Source organism: Triticum urartu, chromosome 1 (assembly GCF_003073215.2).
Source record: "Triticum urartu cultivar G1812 chromosome 1, Tu2.1, whole genome shotgun sequence".
NCBI lineage: Eukaryota > Viridiplantae > Streptophyta > Magnoliopsida > Poales > Poaceae > Triticum > Triticum urartu.
Genome location: NC_053022.1, coordinates 323,606,692 through 323,623,992, shown reverse-complemented (window position 1 = coordinate 323,623,992; position 17,301 = coordinate 323,606,692).

Below are 17,301 nucleotides of genomic sequence, written 5' to 3'. Positions count from 1 at the left end.
TTTCAGTTTAAAGTTCATGGCTTCAGAGAAATCAGCAAGGAGAGGCAGAAAGCGTCGTGGAGAAACATCTAGAGATCTGCCAGATGACCTCTCAGAACTGTACAAGATAGATCCTGAAGAGGATTACAATCAGCGCAAGACCCGAATCCAATGGATTCGAAGATATTGGGCAGAACAATGGTTCAAATACCGATTTGTAACCCAGGAATATGCTGAGAAAAATGCCATCAAGAGACCATGGGGAGACATCCTATACAAGAATCTTCAACCCAGGTCCAGAGATGAAGCCATTGAACAAGGCTTCTATCCCTGCATGGTCCATGGGCCACAGCCTGTTGATGCACACCCATCGTCACTACTATGGTGTCATGACGACATTCTGTTCAAGCGCAACTTCCAGTTTGCCCAAAACTCAGCGAAGCAAAACAAGAAGACATTGGGACTAGACTTCAACCCTGGTCCCTCAGCTCCAAGGGCTGATGGCACACGAGATACAGAACCCAATGTCGTCGGTCCTTTCTACAACCTTGAAGGCCTCATCACCCATATCTTGGTTCAAGGGACTGCTGTGAATGAGCCTGACGCTGAATCAGATGAAGCACCTACAGCACCGAAGCCAAAGAAGTTGAAGAAGCCTAAAGCTTCAAAGCCTGCCCCTTCACCAAAAATCTCACGGGCGAAGCCACTAGCAATTGCACCTCCTGAAGACAGTGTGCAGTCTGAAGATTTATCACGCATCTCCAAGCCCCAGAAGGTCAAGATGCCTCTGCCACACACCGGCCAAGAGCTAACAGCTGCTGCCATTCTGCGCAATGATGCCATTGATCTGTCAAGTGATGAAGATCTTACAGATGACGCTCTTGAGCAACTCATCAAGAGCAAAGAAGAAGCAGAAATCTTCAATGATCTGCCTCTCTTTGATGTAACCATCATCCACAACTTCATTGATGAGTGGTTTGACATGCCAAACATTAGCTTCGAAGATCTGCAACTACCCATTGGCCTCAGTGTCGCCTTCCATGGCGCCATTGCTTTAGAGTTAGCTATCGCCCAGCGCATTGTTGAACTGAAGCAAAAGATTGACTATGAAAAGGCTCAGTTCAAGAAGCATATGGCCAAGCTGCGTGCAAGAGGTAAAGAACTTCAAGATTATGTTGCACGAGCTCAAGGAAGCCTTTCTCAAGAAACGTGCAGAAGCTCAAGGTTCTCGTGAGCGCATGAAGGTTCTGGCTGACAAATGTGTGCAGGCCTACAATGAGGCTGAGAAGCGTAAGGCCCTTTGGCGTCCTGGCATCGACCCCAGGATGGCAGCAAAGAAGATGAAGAAGCCCGCTACGGCTGAACCTGACGCACTAAGGCAGGAAGCAGATCCCATTGTCTTCCCAACTAGAATGACTGGCTCGAAGCCAAAAAGCCGGTCAACCGCTTCAGAGCTCAAGAAGATGAGGACTGCTGAGGCTGAAGCCAGGAAGAGGAAACATCCTGAAGCCTCTCCTATTGCCCCCTCCAAGAAGAAGAGGAAGACCAAGAAAGATCGGGCTGCTCCCACAGAGCCTTTGATAGTTGAACCCATTTCCATGGTTCGTCCTGACGCTGAACGCCAACTGACAATCCATGAGCCTACTTTCATAGAGGCTCATGAAGCTGAAGACTTTCCAGCAGCTGATCCCATCGCTGCTGAAGACATTGGTCGTCATGACCATGTTGAAGATGATGTAGCCCTTCCTCAGCTCGAGAACAGCGAACTCATCAGCATTGGTCGTCCTCTGACGCCAATCGCTCAGGATGCTTCATGGGCTGATCGCCCACAAGAGGAAGAAGACTTTGAGGCCCAGCCAACTCCAACTACACAGGCGTCGCCTGCGTTGTGCAGGCTTCGCAAAGGTCCAAGGCCTCAAGTCTCTGCTGAAGACAATCCGGCTGCATCAGCCACGGAAGAAGAAGTCCCACAAGTTGCCACTCCCCTGTCCCACCAAGAAGCAGTTCTCGAGGAGAACGTGATCATGACCGATCCTCCTGCTCGTCAAGTGGAGGTTGAACATCTTGAGGCTGCCACCACCAACACCACTGAAGCCACTGACGCTGTCATGGCTAAAGCTAATATGGAGCCCTCACCAACAAAAGCACCAGAAGTCAGCGAAGCCACTGATCCCGCCACTTCTGTTCCTGAGTCTGCTGCCGGTCCCCAGTTCGACTATCATGTTGAGGACAAGCCTCAGGTACAGAAGCCAATCCCAAGATTGCCCAGGTTCCCAGGTCCTGCATCAGCACCTGGATCCTTCAATATCAATGGCTTCAGAGCAGACAACACATTCTTCAATAGCTCCAGGAACCCCTACTCAAGGGAAAGGATATCATCTAATCGGTTCTGGAGTTATCCGCAACAAAGCTATTACTCATGCGTTCTTTACAACCAAGGTCGCATCTTCCCACACAAGCGCCTTGACATTGAAGCAATAGCTGGTCTGCCCTGTCTGGAAGAAGCTCTGGATTGCTTCAAAGAGGTTGGACTGCTGCCGTTCGTCACTGACCAAGAGCATTGGAATGAAGAGTTGCTGCTCTAATTCTATGCCACACTTCACATCCGCGGGTATAGCAGAGATCCGAAGATTTGGGTCCTGGAGTGGATGACAGGACACGTTCATCACGAAGCCAAAGACTTTGACATTATTGAGCTCACTGGTCTGCCCACTCCCGGAGATCTCTACGAATCTGGCTGTCAACTTCAAAGTGAAGCTGTGGAGAGCATCTTTCAGAAGCCTGAACCTAACATGAGTCAGATGCTCAGTATGATGAAGCCATTACCCCAAGATGCTGCATATCCCAAAGAGTTCTTTGTTGAAGACCTAGAGTATCTGCCAAGGACTATTTATCACATCATAAGGCGAACTCTCTGGCCTATCAAAGGGCACTCTCCACATGCCAAGCTTGAAGGTGCAATGAAGACTTTGGTCTTCTATATTCTTCATGGAAAATGCTTCAATGCACAGGACTTCTTCATTCGCCAACTTGCTGCATCAGGCTCTGATCTGTTTGGCTTGAAGTTCTATGCCCCATGGGTCATGCGGCTGATCAAACTTCACTCCACTATCTCATATCAGCCATCTGCTCGCAATCATCAGATTTTTCTGCCTGATGTGGATATGTCGATTGAAGCCATCTATCCTGAGCCTGCCAAGGAACCCCTAAGTCTTCAGAATGCAGAGCATCAGAGTTTTTCTCAGAACATTGAAGGAGTTGAAGCAGTCGCTCGTGTGTATCCTTTGGCTGGCACTACACGTGCACCGCATCCTGCTCTCACTGAAGCCACTGACAGTACAACTGCTCCATGACCCAAGAAGCGCACTCGTGTTCTCAACGACCAAGAGCTTCTTGTGGCTCTTCATCAGAAACAGGATAGGCATCATGACTGGCTGAAGCGTCAGATGCAAAGCCTCTTGGTGGATGTTAATCGCATTCGCAATCTTGCCACCAAGAATGCTTTTGTTGCCCATGAAACCTCTCGCCGCACATGGAAAGGGCTAACGCTGATGTGTTCTGAAGATGATCTTCAAGAGGATGGCTTCACTGAGCGATTCAAGTTTGACTCCACACCTCCTCGAAGGGCAGTGCTGCGACGAACTCCATCCCTTGAAGACTCTGAGTTCTCTTCCTCTGCTGCAACTATGAATGCCAGAGTGATCGAGGATGACGACGATGCTACTTCACCGCCGCCTCCTTCAGCATGCTTCGACACTGCTCCAAGATCTTCAGCACCGCCAAACACCACCGACGACCCTGCCGCATCACCTACTCTTCATGGGAACGAGTAGATGCTCTATGTCTTCAAACCTTTTTGGTCCTTACTGAAAAAAGGGGGAGAAGCATATGAGGTTGATAGTCTTCAAGCGGGTCCATATGGGCGGGTGCTTTATATTTTGCTTCGTGCTTACAACTCTCGTTTTGCTACATTTGGTTCTTTGAGTTGTAACACTTAAACTCGATGGTTGTCTGCTACTTATCTGCCACCTTGTGTTGCGATGATAAATTCCGCATGTGCGACGATAAATTCCGCACTTAGATCATTCTGCAAACGTCCATTTTCCATTATGCATGTCATTATCTTCATATACTTTCACATGCATAGTGGATTGTCATCATAAGTTGAAGTGGATCTCCACAAGTACAACCTGCCATGTGCATTTGCATTCCAAAAGCAAATTACTTATATGCACATCTTCAGGAGGAGCCCTTGCAACTTATGAAGACAATTCCTTATCCTTTACAATTTCACAGATTATATTCCCCGTTGAAAACTTCAACTAGTTTGTCATAAATCACCAAAAAGGGGGAGATTGTAAGTGCATCTAGTGCCACCCCTAGTTGGTTTTGGAGTATTGACGACAAACCTAGTTGAGGGACTAATGTGTTTGTGAGAATTGCAGGATAACACAGGTAGAAGTCCCTCATTGATTTGGTTTTCCTACCAGAGATGACCCCTAAAAATGTATGAAGACATTGAAGTCAAAGGTGGTATATGAAGATATTCACATTGAAGACTATGACAAGAGAAGACACCACATGAAGCCTATGGAGCTCGAAGACTTAGATCTTTCGTAGTTCTCTTTCTTCTGTGTTGAGTCATAGGAACCACCGTACTGTTAAGTGGGGTCCAAGAGAACCAGTCAGAATGACTGAAGTGATGCTTAAACAAAACCTATGTCTTCCAGTGAAGACTTTGAGAGTGAATCTTGTCCAGAGTCGGGCAAGTCAGCTTTGCTTGAAGCCCAAGTAAAGTTGCCGTGTGAGTTTGAAATCTGACCGTTGGAACACGTGTCAGTTCCTTAGTGACCCAGGGTCATTTCGGATAAATCAGGTCGGGTTGCCAAGTGGCTATAAATAGCCCACCCCCTACAACCATAAACGGTTGGCTGCTCAGATTTAGAGTACGGCTTTTGTCGTTTGAGAGCAACCCACCTCGAAGCCTTTGAGAGAGAATCCCTTGCGAGGATAAAGCCCTAACCACCCAGAGCCAAAGAGAATTAGGCATCACTTAAGTCTTCTTGTCTGTGTGATCTGAAGACTTATTACACTTGAGGACTATGCATCCTCCAGCCGGTTAGGCATCGCGTTCTGAGCATCCAAGAGACATTGTGGATTGCCGGTGAACGAAGTCTGTGAAGGTTTGGGAGTCTACCTTGAAGACTTACCAGAGTGATTGGGCGAGGTCTGTGTGACCTTAGCTCAAGGGGAATACGGTGAGGACTGGGTGTCCTGAGCTACGTGTTCAGGACTGGGTGTCCGGGACTGTGTGTCCTAAGGTTTAAATACCTAGCCGCCCTAACCAGACGTACAGTTGTCACAGCAACTGGAACTGGTCCAACAAATCATTGTCTTCAGCGAGTCACTGGTTTCATCTTCCCTTCCCTTTACTTACTGTTACTCCTTGTGAAGTCATTATATGTTCGCACTATCTTTTGTCTTCACTGAGTGACTGCGTGTTCTGTGTGGCTTCACAATATCTTCCTACCTGATCCTTACTACATTGCTGCTATTAGTCATTGTGCTTTCACTCTATTGAATACTTGACTATGGCTTGCCTAGTGTAGTCTACCTTCCGCTGTAGGGTAATAGGTTTATTTCTATCGTTTGTCTTCATAACTTCCACGTTTTGAAGACTTCCATAAAAATCGCCTATTCACCCCCCCCCCTCTAGTCGATATAACGCACTTTCAATCATCACCAACAATCTCCCATCTCGGGGAGGGAAATCTCCATCAACATCTTCAACAACACCATCTCATCTCAACCCCTAGTTCATCTCTTGTGTTCAATCTTGTTACCAGAACTATAGATTGGTGCTTGTGGGTGACTAGTAGTGTTGATTACATCTTGTAGTTGATTGCTATATGGTTTATTTGGTGGAAGATTATATGTTCAGATCCATTATGCTATTTAATACCCCTCTAATCTTGAGCATGTTTGTTGTTTGTGAGTAGTTACTTTTGTTCTTGAGGTCATGGGAGAAATCATGTTGCAAGTAATCATGTAATCATGTCATTTGATAACGGGATCACATCATTAGGAGAATGATGTGATGGACAAGACCCATCCGTTAGCTTAGCATAATGATCGTTCAGTTTTATTGCTATTGCTTTCTTCATGTCAAATACATATTCCTTCGACTATGAGATTATGCAACTCCCGGATGCCGGAGGAATGCCTTGTGTGTTGTCAAACGTCACAACGTAACTGGGTGATTATAAAGATGCTCTATAGGTATCTCCGAAGGTGTTTGTTGGGTTGGCATATATCGAGATGAGTATTTGTCACTCCGAGTATCGAAGAGGTATCTCTGGGCCCTCTCGGTAATACACATCATAAGAAGCCTTGCAAGCAAAGTGCCTAATGAGTTAGTTGCGGGATGATGTATTATGGAACGAGTAAAGAGACTTGCCAGTAACGAGATTGAAATAGGTATGAAGATACCGACGATCGAATCTCGGGCAAGTAACATACCGATGGACTAAGGGAATAACGTATGTTGTCATAACGGTTCGACCAATAAAGATCTTTGTAGAATATGTAGGAGCCAATATGAGCATCCAGGTTCCGCTATTGGTTATTGACCGAAGAGGTGTATCGGTCATGTCTCCATAGTTCTCGAACCTGTAGGGTCCGCACGCTTAACGTTCGATGACGATTTTGTATTATATGAGTTATGTGATTTGGTGACCGAATGTTGTTTTGAGTCCCGGATGAGATCACGGACATGACGAGGAGTCTCAAAATGGTCGAGAGGTAAAGATTGATATATAGGACGATGATACGTCCATTTTGCATCATGATTTTATATCGATATTTATTGCATTATGGGCTATTATTACACATTATGTCACAACACTTATGTCGTTTCTCTCTTATTTTACAAGGTTTACATGAAGAGGGGGAATGCCGACAGCTGGAATTCTGGGCTGGAAAAGGAGCAAATATTAGAGACCTATTCTGCACAACTCCAAAAGTCCTAAAACTCCACGAAAGTCAGTTTTGGAATATATTAAAAATATTGGGCGAAGAAAGCACTAGAGGGGAGCCAGCCACCGTCCACGAGGGTGGGGGGCGCGCCCCCTGCCTCGTCGGCCACCTGGAAGGCCCCCGATGCCCATCTTTTGGTATAAGGTGTATTTTGCCCTGGAAAAATAGGAAGGAAGCTTTCGGGATGAAGCGCCGCCGTCTCGAGGCGGAACCTTGGCGGAACCAATCTAGGGCCTCGGCGGAGCTGTTCTGCCGGGGAAACATCCCTCCGGGAGGGGGAAATCATCACGATCGTCATCACCATCGATCCTCTCATTGGGAGGGGGTCAATCTCCATCAATATCTTCACCAGCACCATCTCCTCTCAAACCCTAGTTCATCTCTTGTATCCGATCTTTGTCTCAAAACCTCAGATTGGTACCTGTGGGTTGCTAGTAGTGTTGATCACTCCTTGTAGTTGATGCTAGTAGGTTTATTCGGTGGAAGATTACATGTTCAGATCCTTTATGCATATTAATACCCCCTCTGATTATGAACATGAATATGACTTGTGAGTAGTTATGTTTGTTCCTGAGGACATGGGAGAAGTCTTGCTATAAGTAGTCATGTAAGTTTGGTATTCGTTCGATATTTTGATGAGATGTATGTTGTCTTTTCTCTAGTGGTGTTATGTGAACGTCAACTACATGACACTTCACCATTGTTTGGGCCTAGGGGAAGGCATTGGGAAGTAATAAGTAGATGATGGGTTGCTAGAGTGACAGAAGCTTAAACCCTAGTTTATGCGTTGCTTCGTAAGGGGCTGGTTTGGATCCATATGTTTCATGCTATGGTTAGGTTTACCTTAATTCTTCTTTCATAGTTGCGGATGCTTGCGAAGGGGGTTAATCATAAGTGGGATGCTTGTCCAAGGAAGGGCAGTACCCAAGCACCGGTCCACCCACATATCAAATTATCAAAGTAACAAACGTGACTCATAGGAGCATGATGAAAACTAGCTTGACAATAATTCCCATGTGTCCTCGGGAGCGCTTTCCTTTATATAAGAGTTTGTCCAGGCTTGTCCTTTGCTACAAAAAGTATTGGGCCACCTTGATGCACCTTGTTTACTTTTGTTACTTGTTACCCATTACGAATTACCTTATCACAAAACTATCTGTTACCGATAATTTCAGTGCTTGCAGAGAATACCTTACTAAAAATTGCTTGTCATTTCCTTCTGCTCCTCATTGGGTTCGACACTCTTACTTATCGAAAGGACTACGATAGATCCCCTATACTTGTGGGTAATCAAGACTCTTTAGTGGCGCGATTGCCGAGGAGTGAAGCGCCTTTGGTAAGTGGAATTTGGTAAGGAAAAATTTATATAGTGTGCTGAAATTTACTATCACTTGTTAATATGGAAAACAATCCTTTGAGGGGCTTGTTCGGGGTATCTTCACCTCGACCAGTAGAGCAAAGAGTTTCTCCTCAACCTACTAAACCTACTGAAAATGTTTACTTTGAAATTCCTTCACGTATGATAGAGAAACTGCTGGCTAATCCTTTTACAGGAGATGGAATGTTACATCATGATATGCACCTAATCTATGTGGATGAAGTTTGTGGATTATTTAAGCTTGCAGGTATGCCCGAGGATGTTATCAAGAAGAAGTTCTTCCCTTTATCTTTGAAGGGAAAGTCATTGACATGGTTTAGGCTATGTGATGATATTGGATTGTGGAACTACAACCGATTGAAATTGGAATTTCATCAGAAGATTAATCCTATGCATCTGGTTCATCGTGATCGTAATTATATATATAATTTTTGGCCTCGAAGGAGTAAGCATCGCTCAAGCTTGTAGGAGGCTTAAGTAAATGTTATATTCACGCCCCAATCATGAGCTCTCAAGAGAAATTATTATTCAAAAAATTTATGCTCGGCTTTCTCTCAATAATCGCTCCATGCTCGATACTTCTTGTACTGGTTCTTTTATGATGAAGTCAATTAAGATGGGATTTATTGGAAAGAATTAAATGCAACTCTGAAGATTGGGAAATCGACGATGGTAAGGAGTCAGGTATAACACCTAGGTTTGATTGTGTTAACTCTTTATGGATACCGATGCTTTTCGTGAATTTAGCACTAAATATGGACTTGACTCTGAGATAGTAGCTTCTTTCTGTGAATCATTTGCTACTCATGTTGATCTCCCTAAGGATAAGTGGTTAAAATATCATCCTCCCATTGAAATAAAAATAGTTGAACCTATTAAAGTTGAAGAAAAGACTATCACTTATAATGTTGATCCTATTGCTCCTACTACTTATATTGAGAAACCACCTTTTCCTGTTAGAATGAAGGATCATACTAAAGCTTCAACTGTGGTTCATAAGAGTAATACTAGAACACCTACAACCTCTGAGCAAATTAAAGTTAAACCTATTATTGCTATGGTTAAGGATCTCTTGGTCGATAATATTGATGGGCATGTTATTTACTTCTGTGATGAAGCTGCTAGAATTGCTAGACCCGATACTAAAGATAAATATAGACCTGTTGTAGGCATGCTTGTTGTTTCTGTTAAAATAGGATATCATTGCTATCATGGCTTATGTGACATGGGTTCTAATGCGAGTTCAATACCTCGTTCCTTATACAAAGAAATTATGCATGATATTGCACCTGCTGAGATAGAAGATATTGATGTTACTATTAAGCTTGTCAATAGAGATACTATTTCACCAGTTGGGATTGTTAGAGATGTAGAAGTCTTGTGTGGGAAAGTTAAATATCCTACTGATTTTCTTGTTCTTGGTTCCCCACAAGATGACTTTTGTCCCATTATATTTGGTAGACCCTTCTTGAATACTGTTAATGCTAAGATAGACTGCAAAAAGGATATTGTTTCTGTTGGTTTAGGGGATATGTCTCATGATTTTAATTTTGCTAAATTTCGTAGATAACCCCATGATAAAGAATTGCCTAGTAAAGATGAAATTATTGGTCTTGCTTCTATTGCCGTGCCTCCTAATGATCCCTTAGAACAATATTTGCTAGACCATGAAAATGATATGTTTATGAATGAAAGAAGGGAAATAGATGAAATATTCTTTAAATAGGGACCAATTTTGAAACACAACTTGCCTGTTGAAATTCTAGGGGATCCTCCTCTACCCAAGGGTGATCCTGTGTTTGAGCTTAAACTATTACCTGATACTCTTAAATATGCCTATCTTGATGAAAAGAAGATATATCATGTTATTATTAGTGCTAACCTTTTCAGAGAAGGAAGAAGAGAGATTATTGAAAACTCTGAAGTTTCACCGTGCTACTATTGGATATACTCTTGATGATCTTAAGGGCATTAGTCCCACTCTATGCCAGCACAAAATAAAATTGGAGAAAGACGCTAAACCGGTTGTTGATCACCAACGATGGTTAAATCCTAAGATGAAAGAAGTGGTAAGAAATGAAATACTAAAGCTTCTGGAGGCAGGTATAATTTATCCTGTTGGTCAGTGGGTAAGTTCTGTCCATTGTGTCCCTAAGAAGGGAGGTATTATCGTTGTTCCTAATGATAAAGATGAATTGACCCCACAAAGAATTGTTACAGGTTATAGAATGGTAATTGATTTCCGCAAATTAAATAAAGCTACTAGAAAGGATCACTAACCTTTACCTTTTATTGATCAAATGCTAGAAAGATTATCCAAACACATACATTTTTGCTTTCTAGATGGATATTCTAGTTTCCCTCAAATACCTGTGTCGAAAGAAGATCAGGAAAAGACCACTTTTACTTGCCCTTTCAGTACCTTTGCTTATAGACGTATGCCTTTTGGTTTATGTAATGCACCTACTACCTTCCAAAGATGTATGACTGCTATATTCTCTGACTTCTGTGAAAAGATTGTTGAGGTTTTCATGGATGATTTCTCCGTGTATGGGACTTCTTTTGATGATTGCTTAAGCAACCTTGATCGAGTTTTGCAGAGATGTGAAGAAACTAATCTTGTCTTGAATTCGGAGAAGTGCCACTTTATGGTTAATGAACGTATTGTCTTGGGGCAAAAAGTTTCTGAAAGAGGTATTGAAGTGGATAAAGCTAAAGTTGATGCTATTGAAAAGATGTTGTGTCCTAAGGACATTAAAGGTATAAGAAGTTTCCTTGGTCATGCCAGTTTTTATATGAGGTTCATTAAAGACTTCTTGAAAAATTATAGGCCTCTGACTAATATCTTACAAAAGATGTTCCTTTTGTCTTTGATCATGATTGTGTAGAAGCATTTGAAATACCTAAGAAAGCCTTGATTTCTACACCTATTGTTCAGCCACCCGATTGGAATTTACCCTTTGAAATTATGTGTGATGCTAGTGATTATGCTGTAGGTGCTGCCCTAGGACAAATAGTTGATAAGAAATTAAATGTTATCCAATATGCTAGTAAAACTCTAGACAGTGCCTAGAGAAATTATGCTACTACTGAAAAAAAATAGCATTTGTATTTGCTTGTGATAAGTTCAGACCTTATATTGTTGATTCTAAAGTAACTGTTCACACTGATCATGCTGCTAATAAATATCTTATGGAAAAGAAATATGCTAAACCTAGACTTATTAGATGGGTTCTCTTGCTACGAGAATTTGATTTGCATATTATTGATAGAAAGGGAGCTGAGAACCCCGTTGCAAACAACTTATCTAGGTTAGAGAATGTTCTTGATGGAGCAGTACGAGAATCATTTATGATAGCTTTCCTGATGAACAATTAGCTGTCATAAATGATTCTCATACTGCTCCATGGTATGTTGATTATGCTAATTACATTGTTGCTGAATTTATACCACCTAGTTTCACATACCAGGAAAAGATAAAGTTTTCTATGATTTAAGACATTACTTCTGGGATGACCCACACCTTTATAAAGAAGGAGTAGATGGTGTTATTAGACGTTGTGTACCTGAGCATGAACAGGAACAGATCCTACGCAAGTGTCACTCCGAGGCTTATGGAGGACACCATGCTGGAGATAGAACTGCACATAAGGTATTGCAATCCGGTTTTTATTGGCCTACTCTCTTCAAAGATGCCCGTAAGTTTGTCCTGTCTTGTGATGAATGTCAAAGAATTGGTAATATTAGTAGACGTCAAGAAATGCCTATGAACTATTCACTTGTTATCGAACCATTTGCTATTTGGGGCTTTGATTATATGGGGCCGTTTCCTTCCTCTAATGGGTATACACATATTTTAGTTGCTGTTGATTATGTTACTACGTGGGTAGAAGCTATTCCAACTAGTAGTGCTGATCATAACACTTCTATTAAGATACTTAAAGAAGTTATTTTTCCAAGGTTTGGAGTCCCTAGATACTTAATGATTGATGGTGGTTCACATTTTATTCGTGGTGCCTTTCGTAAAATGCTTGCTAAGTATGATGTTAATCATAGAATTGCATCCCCATATCACCCACAGTCTAGTGGTCAAGTAGAACTGAGTAATAGAGAGCTTAAGTTAATTTTGCAAAAGACTGTTAATAGATCTAGAAAGAATTGGTCCAAGAAACTTGATGATGCATTATGGGCCTATAGAACTGCATATAAAAATCATATGGATATGTCTTCGTATAAGATGGTTTATGGAAAAGCATGTCACTTACCTCTCGAACTAGAACATAAGGCATATTGGGCCATTAAAGAGCTCAATTATGATTTCAAACTTGCCGGTGAGAAGAGACTATTTGACATTAGCTCACTTGATGAGTGGAGAGCCCAGGCCTATGAGAATGCCAAACTGTTTAAAGAAAAGGTTAAAAGATGACATGCCAAAAGGATACAAAAACGTGAGTTTAATGTAGGTGATTATGTTTTGTTATACAACTCTCGTTTAAGATTTTTTGCAGGAAAACTCCTCTCTAAATGGGAAGGTCCTTACATTATCGAGGAGGTCTATCGTTCCGGTGCCATAAAAATCAACAACTTTGAAGGCACAAATCCAAGGGTGGTGAATGGTCAAAGAATCAAACATTATATCTCAGGTAACCCCATAAAATTTGAAACTAATGTTATTGACACTGTAACCCCGGAGGAGTATATAAGGGACACTTTCCAGAATGTTTCAGACTCCGAAAAGGAATAGGTATGTGGTACAGTAAGTAAACCGACTCCAAAACAGTTCCAATAGCAATTTTTCTCCGTTTTGGAATATTTAAGAAAATAGGAAAATAAGAAGCAGTCCGGAAAGGACATGAGGTATCCACGAGGGTGGAGGGCGCGCCCTACCCCCTGGGCGCGCCCCTGCCTCATGGGCACCTCGTGTGCCCTCCGTACTCCGTTTTCTTGCACGATACTTTGTTTGGTCGGTAAAAAATCATTATATAATCTCTCGAAGGTTTTGACCACCGTACCATGCAAATATCCCCTGTTTTTGGTTCGAGCTGTCTCTGCTGCAGATTTAGAGCAAGATGTCCTCTCAAGACTCCGATGGAGAGAGCTATGTCTCACACCTCATTGCTGACCCAAAGACCTATGGGGACCTATCTCCTTATGGTTGAACTCTGGATGATGAGGAGGATTCTCACTTGATGAGGATCGATGATTCAAGTTTGGAGGAGGAGGATGTTCCTCTACCTCAACCCGGGATATGCACGTGAAGTTCAAGAAGTCTAGTCTCCCAAAGAGGGCTAACATGTCTAATAACCGATCCATTCCTTCTCGTTTTCGGCATAAGAGCAAAGGAGATTTATGTGACAAGATCTTGAAGCTGGAGTTGGAGGTCGATGATTTAAAGGAGGAAATTGCTCTCCTCCACTATAATATGAAAAAGTTGAAGGCACAATTGTCATCATCACCACCATATTCTTCACCACCAAAGAAAGAGACATAAATACATGGGTATGGACACCCCCCTTGGCAACTGCCAAGCTTGGGGGAGTGCCCCGGTATCGTATCACCATCACACTTCTATCTTTACCGTTTTTCTTAGTTTGATCCTTTTGGTTATATGTTGATCTAGTAGAATAAAGTTTAGTATGATCTAGCTTTGAGTTTTATGTTGATCCTTATCTATGTAATCGAGTCTGTGAGCTATATGTAATAAAGATTAGTCTTGAGTCAAGGGCTTGGTTATCTTGCTATGATCTTGAGGGTATAAAAATAAAATAAAAGAGAAAGAATAAAAAGAAATAAAGAGATCATATTGATCTTATGGAGAGTAATGACTTCACATATAAAGAGTATGATGAATAAAAGTTGTTGAGAGTTGACAAACATAGTTTTGGTCATCGTTGCAATTAATAGGAAGTAATAAAGAAAGAGAGGTTTTCACATATAAATATACTATCTTGGACATCTTTTAGGATTGTGAGCACTCATTAAAATATGACATGCTAAAAAGTTGATGTTGGACAAGGAAAACAATGTAATGGGTTATGTTTTCTTATATCCGAAATAAATTATATTGTTATGGATCATCCAACATGTTGAGCTTGCCTTTCCCTCTCATGCTAGCCAAATCCTTTGCACCAAGTAGAGATACTACTTGTGCTTCCAAATATCCTTAAACCCAGTTTTGCCATGAGAGTCCACCATATCTACCTATGGATTGAATAAGATCCTTCAAGTAAGTTGGCATTGTTGCAAGCAATAAAAATTGCTCTTTAAATATGTATGATCTATTAGTGTGGAGGAAATAAGCTTTATACGATCTTGTGATATGGAAGAAATAAAAGCGACGGACTGCATAATAAAGGTCCCTATCACAAGTGGTAATATAAAGTGACGTTCTTTTGCATTATGATTTTGTGCATCCAACCATGAAAGCACATGACAACCTCTCCTTCCCTCTGCGAAGGGCCTATCTTTTATTTTTGTCCTATACCTTATACAAGAGTCATGGTGATCTTCACCTTTCCTTTTTACATTTTATCATTTGGCAAGCACTGTGTGTTGGAAAGATCCTGATATATATAGCTAATTGGATGTGGGTTTTCATAAACTATTATTGCTCACATTACCCTTGAGGTAAAAGGTTGGGAGGCAAAACTATAAGCCCCTATCTTTCTCTGTGTACGATTAAAACTTCATACCCATAAGTATTCCGTGAGTGTCAGCAACTATGAAAGACTAAATGATAGTTGAGTATGTGGACTTGCTGAAAAGCTCTTATATTGACTCTTTCCGATGTTATGATAAATTGAAATTTCTTCAATGACTGAGATTATAGTTTGCTAGTTTTCAATGAAGTTTATGATTCATACTTTACATTGTGAATAAGATTGTTACTTTAGCATAAGAAATCATATGATAACATCCCTTAAGACCTTATTCTAATAACACTTTTCTTATTCTGATAACAAACCCCATAGCGCACCCCCGACCCATCGAAAAGAAAAGGCAGTCAACGCCCACTCCTCCTCATGCCCACCCATCGCAGCTTCTTCGTATCTCTGCTTCCCCCACTACCGCACCACCTCCCTCCCTCCCCCACCGCGGCAACCGGCGCCGATCTCCCTGCTCCCTCACCCCGCTCGCAGCCTTCCTTCCCTCGCTGGTGAGCCATCCCTCCCCCGTCCACTTCCTAGATCGAGCCGGTGCCGGATCCAGCACCCCCCCCCCCCCCCCCCCCCCCCCCCCCCCCCCCCCCCCCCCCCCCCCCCCCCCCCCCCCCCCCCCCCCCGCGTCGACTAGCTGCCGGATCCATGCAGTCCCCTCGCCGGCGAGCCACCCCTCCCCCGACCACCGTCCTCCCGCGCCTACCGAGCATTGGATCCGCGTGAACCCGTCCCCACCAACCGCTGGGTCAGGGTACTGCACTATTACTCACTTCCTTATTCTCCCCCTTAGGTCGTCGTACCTCCATGGGCCTCCCACTGCTCCCCCCATGCCTTGCCAACGAACTGGCCATCCTCTTTGCGCCTTGCCAGTGCCCAGTGCATGAGGAGCGCAGCGCTGGACTCCCCAACCTCCTTCAAGAACAGATCCGGTCTTCCCCTCGGCCCTTCTCTGACTCTGTGTCGTGGCCGCACTGCACACTGCTGCACGCGCAGTACACACCTCGATGGAGTGCCCCCACGCTCACGCGACACCGGCTAAGATGCATATGGTGGTTCTCTTCTTCCCCAACAAGAGGAAGGTGCGGTGTGGCTATGGCATAGTTGAAGTTCAGGATATTGTTATAGCTTTCTCAAATTTTGCTTGGGAATAGTTCAACGAGCGCGGATGTGCAGCTTCGCCAGCGCGATAGTGGAGGAGGCAGTACACTTTGCATCTTGCAGTATGAACCCCATCGTGTCGTGGTGCAGTCAACCACAACGCAGAGCCTTGAAAATTTGTTTGTGCTATTTGGAGTTCTCTCAATGTGTAGAAGATAATTATTTCACCTTTTTGAAGTCCGCTTTGTTCTTGGTTGTGGCACGCAAAAAAGGTGATGCAGTTTCCTCGGTTAGCAATTGCATTTTTTTGGGCTCTTTTCCCTATAAAATGTCGAGTCCTGATGTTACATTACAAAATAAAGAACGCATGTGGTTCACTCGCGGGAGCAGTGCGACATGTGGCTGTTGCAGTGCACGGGCCCTCGAGGTGCAGTGCAGCGTGCGTGCAGCCCGGCTGTAGGAGAGCCAGGTTGCATTTTGATTTTGTTTTTCAGGTGGTCATTACCAGATTCGGGGTTGCAAAAAGTAGTGTGGGCTGCTTCAGGTGAGCTCGCCTCCGGCGCATCCGTGCAGTGCGGTGCATGCGTGTGTGCAGTGCATTGTGCGTGGGCAGCAGCTCGCAAGGTCTCATGCGCTTCATCGTGTCCAGTTTCTTGCACAGACGTGTAGTTCTGCGCCACATTCCTGTTCTCACCTCGATCTACAGCGGCCTTGTCAACAACCTCCGCGTTCTACATGAAACAGTTCTTTTTCTTTTGAGTCGAGTTGTGTGTGACATGTTGTGTGTTGGACTAGATGCAGTATGGACGGCGACGTCATGCAGCTCATTGGCGGCGTACGTGTGATCCGATAACTAGCAGCGTGCAGTTCGGTAGCCCCCTGATGCATCTTATTTTGCAATTATTTTGCTGTGTTCTGTGATCTCTGTGTGCTGTCAAAAAACTCGGGTGTGTTTTGGTGCAGTTTGCTAGTATCCCATCTGCAGTGCAGTACCCATGTCTTGAATAAATTTCTTTGAAGAGATAAAAAATGAGTTCACTCCATTTGGGTAGCAGCTCATTACCCCTGCTGCATGAAGTGCAATTTGTTTCGTGTGTCTCAAATTTCAGTCGACTACAGAAACAATTGCAGTGTGTTTGGTCCTCGAATGTG